This window comes from Panthera pardus, unplaced genomic scaffold (genome assembly GCF_024362965.1).
Source record: "Panthera pardus isolate Hobbes unplaced genomic scaffold, ASM2436296v1 HiC_scaffold_10, whole genome shotgun sequence".
Classification (NCBI taxonomy): domain Eukaryota; kingdom Metazoa; phylum Chordata; class Mammalia; order Carnivora; family Felidae; genus Panthera; species Panthera pardus.
Window position 1 is genome coordinate 72,861,423 of NW_026526655.1, and position 6,191 is coordinate 72,867,613.

At 45.5% G+C, this 6,191-nt stretch overlaps 1 pseudogene; it reads right to left on the bottom strand.

The window, feature by feature from the left end:
* Nucleotides 1–854: 854 nt before the first annotated feature.
* On the bottom strand, nt 855–2,734 carry LOC109269544 (tetraspanin-17-like; annotated as a pseudogene).
* Nucleotides 2,735–6,191: the final 3,457 nt, after the last annotated feature.

Genomic DNA, 6,191 nt, shown 5'->3' on the forward strand with positions numbered 1-6,191 from the left:
AGCTTGGTCATCTGCTCAAACCTTGCTTGTTTGTTTTTGGTTTTCAAGGTTTTGTTTATTTTTATTTGAGTAGTAGTTTGTAGCCATCACTGAGAGACAAGGAAGGGAGAGGAAATTCTTGGATCTGTTTTATTCATTTTTTTAAGTTTATTTATTTTGAGAGAGAGAGAGCACGCACGTGGAAGTGTGCAAATAGGGGAGGGGCAGACAGAGAGAATCCCAGGCAGGCTCTGCACTGTCAGCATAGAGCCCGATGAGGGCTGGAGCTCATGAACCAGAAGACCATGGCCTGAGCCAGAGTCTGATGCTTAACGGACTGAGCTACCCAGGCACCCCTCTTGGATCTATTTTAGAATCTGAGACATGAGGCTGAAGTGGGTTCCTGGCAGGGTCAAAGTCACACTAGTAGAGAAGACAGCTCTAAAGCTGCATGAGGGTGTGTTCCAAGCGACAGCAGGCGCCAGGCCTGCCCCGCATAGCCATGCACAGAGAGGTGTGCCCCAGCCTGGCTGGACACCGCAGACCCCTCCCACCCCACTAGTCCACACCCTCTGAGCTGTGCCATTCCTGGTCCCCGGGAGAGCCCACCACACAATAATAGCTGAGATGGTGGCTCCCTGTGCACATTCACATAGACATACCCACCCTCTGTGCACACAGCTCCAGGACAGGCAGCACAGGCAGAGGCACACAGCTTTTTCCACGTATGCCCAGCATACCCACACTCAAGCTCCCTATGGAACTCAGGTCCAAGCAGAAACACCTGTGGCCATGCCCATCATGGGCACAGTGTCAGGGAAAGCGGGGGTATCCCTGGGGAGGCCAGGCCAGTGGCCATGGCCACTGTGGCAGCCTCACCAGTTGGCCTCCACTGCCTGATGTCACTCACAAGGCTCTGGGCCAGACCAAAGATCTGGAGGAGGGTGATGCTCACAAAGAGCCCAGCCACGACGATCAGGTTGTTCTGTGGCCGCTTCTCAAATTGGCCGATGCAGCCTTTGGTATGGACGGAGCTCTGCTGCTCCAGCTCCAGTCTGAGCAGTACATCCTAGTCACACTGTACATTGAGGACATCTTCCGCAGAGTCCCTGATGCAGCAGGAGAAGGGCACCTCGCAGCGCTCCTGGCTGGGGTTCAAGTCGGTGCAGTTGAAATAGATATTGAGGTTCCAGTCATTAAGCCCTCATGCTCCACAGCAAGACCAATATTCCTGAGCAAAGTAAATGAGGTTCTGGAGATCAGTGTTGTCCCGATAGGCCTTGATGTTTTTGTTTCCGAGGAAATCGAGCTGGTCTTGAATTCAGTCCTTGAAAACGAAGACTAGGATCCCTGTTGTCAGCTCCAGGAAAAAGATGGGGCCTAGGAACGCAGAAAAAGTTGAGCAGGAAGGTGTTCTCCCACAGTGCCCGGATGCAGCAGGCACAGCCCACTGCCATGACGCCTCTAATCACTACAAACAGCCACACGGAGTGCAGGCCTCCCAGATCTGTCAGCACCGAGCTTTTGGAGAGAACCCACTTTTCACCCCAGGCCCAGAGGCTGTTGCCTAGAACCAGGGCTTCCAGCACCCGGAAGACAATGTTGAAGCCAAACAGGAAGAGCTACCTGTAGCAGCCCATCTCGGGGTCCCGAGAGTACTGGTGTTTGTCAGGCTCGGGAGGCAGCCCACTGCCTGGCCCTCCACAGGTGGCCCTGGATCAGAGTTACCGGGGGCCCAGCGGGGTGGCAGTGGCTTCCGGGCACCAGAAGTACAAAATTCAGATCTGACCTGCCCACGTCTGCTCAATCTTTCAACAAACAAACCAACCAACCAACAACAAAAACGAGAGGGAACTGAACAACAGAGGCCTGAGGAAGTCCACCTGGCAACAAGAGTGTTGCTCCCCATCATTATGGGAACTTAGTCCACTGAAATCTTTGTTTCAATGCTCCTGCCAGTACCATTCAAGTAACTCACTTTCTGTTGGTATCAAATAGATAATTCATTTTCTGTTCACAGTCAACGTTACTTGTACTCATACTCCCTGTTTATTGATGATTTCTACTGCCTAATGGTATCTGTGCACAACTTTCTCATCTCTGGGGTCTTTTAGCTTTTTCTATCATAACAACGGCTTCCTTGTATTTTTCACAAAATGTTTCTGACATAATCTAATAATCTATCTAATCACCATCATTCCTGTTTGGGCAGGTCTTTTCTCAGGCCACTCGTCTTCTGGCAAAATCAGCGGTGGACCGGGAGTAGGGGGTGGGTCGGGAGATAACATCAAACAGACTTTGCCTGAGGAACCACACAGGGTTTCTTTTCTGCCAAGTGGGCTTTGGGTACAGCAAGCATTCAGAGGTATGGCTAGCCCTTTATAGTGATTTCAGATAAGATACTGAAACCTTAGGAGCCTCAATGGCCTCTTTGAGAGTGGAAATGATTGGATAGCACTCATCTATTTCATGGGATTGTTATGAAAATGAAATCAAATATTGTAAATTATAAGGCATTGCACAATGTAAACAACTAGCAGAATGCCCGGCATGTAATAGATGTTCCATCAACAGTGTATGAGTGTAACAGGATGCTATAAAGTGCCCAGTACCAAAATGGGCTCTTCAGGTCCACTGCTGAGAACTACAACATTAAGCACTACACAGGTCTTAGTCCAGCATTTTCTGATACGAGGGCTGCCTGCGGGGGCTTGCTGACGATGCCTGTCAGAAGAGACAGCAAGTCTGCCCTCATTCTTGCCCAGAAGGCCCTGGAGGAAGAAGTGGGGAGCTTTTAGGGCATGCCTTTGGGGAACTGCAGAGTTCTTGAGGAAAGGCTATTCCTTCTTCTTGCCAACCCGGTACAAAGGAGCAAAGGTACTTCCTCTTCTTGAAGCATAGGGAGGGAAGCTCCTGCGTGTGTGCGTGTGTGTGCATAACCACATCCACTCCCGCTCTGCTGAGTCAGGGGTGTATGAGAGTCTCTAGTGTGAAGCTGCCAGTGCTGGAACTAGCAGAGATCCTGCTGACATCCCGTGCGGAGAAAGGGGTGGGAGAGGGATGATGGAGCTGGGAAAGAACAGATGGTCTTTAAAATTTTTTTTTAATGTTTATTTATTTTTGAGAGAGGGAGACAGAGCATGAGCAGAGGAGGAGCAGAAAGAGAGGGAGAGAGACAGAGAGAGAAAGAGAGACAGAATCGGAAGCAGGCACAGGCTCTGAGCTGTCAGCACAAAGCCCGACAAGGGGCTCGAACCCATGAACTGTGAGATCATGACCTGAGCCGAAGTTGGATGCTTAACTGACTGAGCCAGCCAGGCACTCCAAGAATAGATGGTCTTTTTAAAAAGAAGTTTCTCCTAAAGCTACAATTTTTAATAAAAAAGATTAATTTTTTTCCTTTTTAAAATGCCCTTTTTGTAGTAAAATATAGCACACAGACAGAAAAAGCATAAAATGTGCAGCCTAATGAATTATCAAGGCAATACCTGTGTAGCCATCGCTAAAGTCAATAAATTAAACATTGCCAGCACCTCAGCAGTCTCCACCCGTGTCTCTTCAAAATCAGAAAACCATCCCTTCCCACAAAGGTAACCATAACTTGATCTTTATCACAATCACAGTCTTGCTTGTTTTTTTTTCCTCCACTTTTTTCATCCAAGTATGTGCCCTAAAGCACTACACTTTAGTATTGCTTGTTTGGGGACTTAATGTAAATGGAAGCATATCAATTTGTCTATATTACTGTTGATGGCATTTGGTTTGTTTCCAATGCAGGGCTATGATTAACATACTGGTATGAACACTCTTGTCCATGATTCCTGGTGTGTGCATGTATGCCTTTCATTAGGGTGTACAGCTGGGAGTGGAAATGTTGGATGACAGAGTATGTGAATCCTCAACTTGAGTACAGAATGTTTTCCAAGTGGGTTCTCAATGTACATTTGGGAAGCAGTTCTCCTTGCTCCACATCAAAAATGATAATTTGTACTCTGAGATAATGTATTTCTATATAAAAAAAAGGCTTTCAAGAAAATGAAAAAAATAATGGTGGTAGAATTAACAGGTTATTCTTTTTGAGTGACTTTACATGGCAAAATAAAGATCTAGTAGTTCCATTTTGGCCTTATTTTTCCCTTGAAATTCTACTGGACCATGACATCTCAAATGCTAGGAAACCATTGTCCTACACAGTATGCTAGAGATTGTTCCTACTTGTCTTTTTTAACATCAAAAGCCATTCGATGCATATAGTATCCAGCATCCAAGGTACCCCTAATTTACCTTCTCTCTTCGTATTTATGCCTTTGTATAGACTTCCTGCACTGAATAAAGGCTGATTTTTTTGACCAATTAAAATGTCAGTGTACGAATTCACAAGCTCGTTAATAAAAGACATTGCTGCTTCAACACTGGTCTTTTGGATCAGTCACACTGGGGGAAGTCAGCCACCATGTTGTCAGGATGCTCAAGCAGCCCTATGGACAAGCCCACATAGAAGAGAACCCATTTACTAATAGCAACTTGCCAACCAAGTGATTGCACCAGCTTGAACAAGGAATCTTTGGACTCAGTCAAGCCTTCGGTGATTTCAGTCCCGTCTTTGGGTTTTTCAGCTAGACCCCAGAAATCATTAGGCAGACAAGCCATCCCCTGCTCCCTGTCTGAATTCCTGATCCACAGAAGCCATGAGATAATAATGTTTTAAGCCACCACATTCTGGGATGATTGTTACACAGCAAGAGATAATAATGACACACATGACCACCTAGGAAGTATCCTTGCCAAAAAGTTGAACCTGAATCTGAATATGCCTGTGTATCTAACTACAGATTTAGAAGAAATAGAGGGACCAAGGAATGTGTTAAACAAGTGCCCCACAAGGATGAGATTAGCAGAATCCAGAATCCAGAAAATTCTACAGCATAAATGACTCAATTCCTTCAACTAGTAAATTGCAGGGTGGAGGGCAGTGAGGAGAATATAACATTAAAAGGGACTTAGAAGGTATAATAGATTGCATTATTCCTAATATATGTGGCCCTCTTTTTTGGCAGAATTATGCTTCCCTTTTCCACACTGACATCAGCTTTGGCCAGTTGATTTTCTTGGACCAATGAAATGTGAGCAGATGTGATATTTGCTACTTCTGAGCAAAAAAAAATTTTTAAGGTTATTTATTTATATTTGAGAGAGAGAGTGAGAGAGCAAGCAAGCACAAGCTGGGCTGGGGCAGAGAGAGAGAGAGGGAGACAAAGAATCAGAAACAGGCTCCAGGCTCTGAGCTGTCAGCATAGAACCCAACGCAGGGCTCAAACTCACCAACTGTGAGATCATGACCTGATTACAAGTCAGATAGGGCACCTGGGTGACTCAGTCGGTTGAGTGTCTGACTTTGGCTCGGGTCATGATCTCACGGTTCATTAGTTAGAGTTCTGCATCAGGCTCTCTGCTGTCAGTGTAGAGTCCGCTTTGGATCTTCTATCCTCCTCTTTCTGCCCCACCCCTACTCACTCGCTGTCTCTCAAAAATAAATAAACGTTGAATAAATAAGTAAAAGTCATTGTGTTTTAACCATTTCTCATTTCCATCTGCCAGGCAGTGGGTGTTTCCCAAATAGGGACTATTTCTTCAGCCCAGGGCCTGGAGTGAAGAGTATGCAAAGCTGACTTACAGTGGAAATTCACGTGAGGAAGAAATAAATCTGAGTTGTAGCAAACCACTGTAATTTTGGAGCTGTCTGCTACCACAGCATAGCTTAGCGTAATCTGACTCATGCAAGAAATGTTTCAGTCAAATAAAACAGATAAATCTCATTAGCATCTCAATTTATGGAACCATTGTAGAAATTTGATTACTACAATTTGGAATTTTCCCATAGTAATAAGTTAACAAAAATAGTCTATCGACTTGAGTCCCAGAGTTGTCCCTTGACTCCCAGAGAGGTACAGAAAATATGGGAGCTGGGAGGTTGGAGCTGAGCAATTCAGTTAGTGAGTTAGTACACAAAACGAGGTGTTTGAATCAGGTCTCAGGAAGAACATATCAAAAATAATCATTTCTGATGAGAAAGATTTTTCTTCAGGAGCATTTTAACAATTCAGAGCAATATCAGGGCAAGATTCAGAGCACTGGAGAGATGTGGGGAGCTCTGGAGGTGGTAGCTTCCCCTCAAGTGTGAAAGGGAAAGGTGTGGTTTAAGTAGAACCATT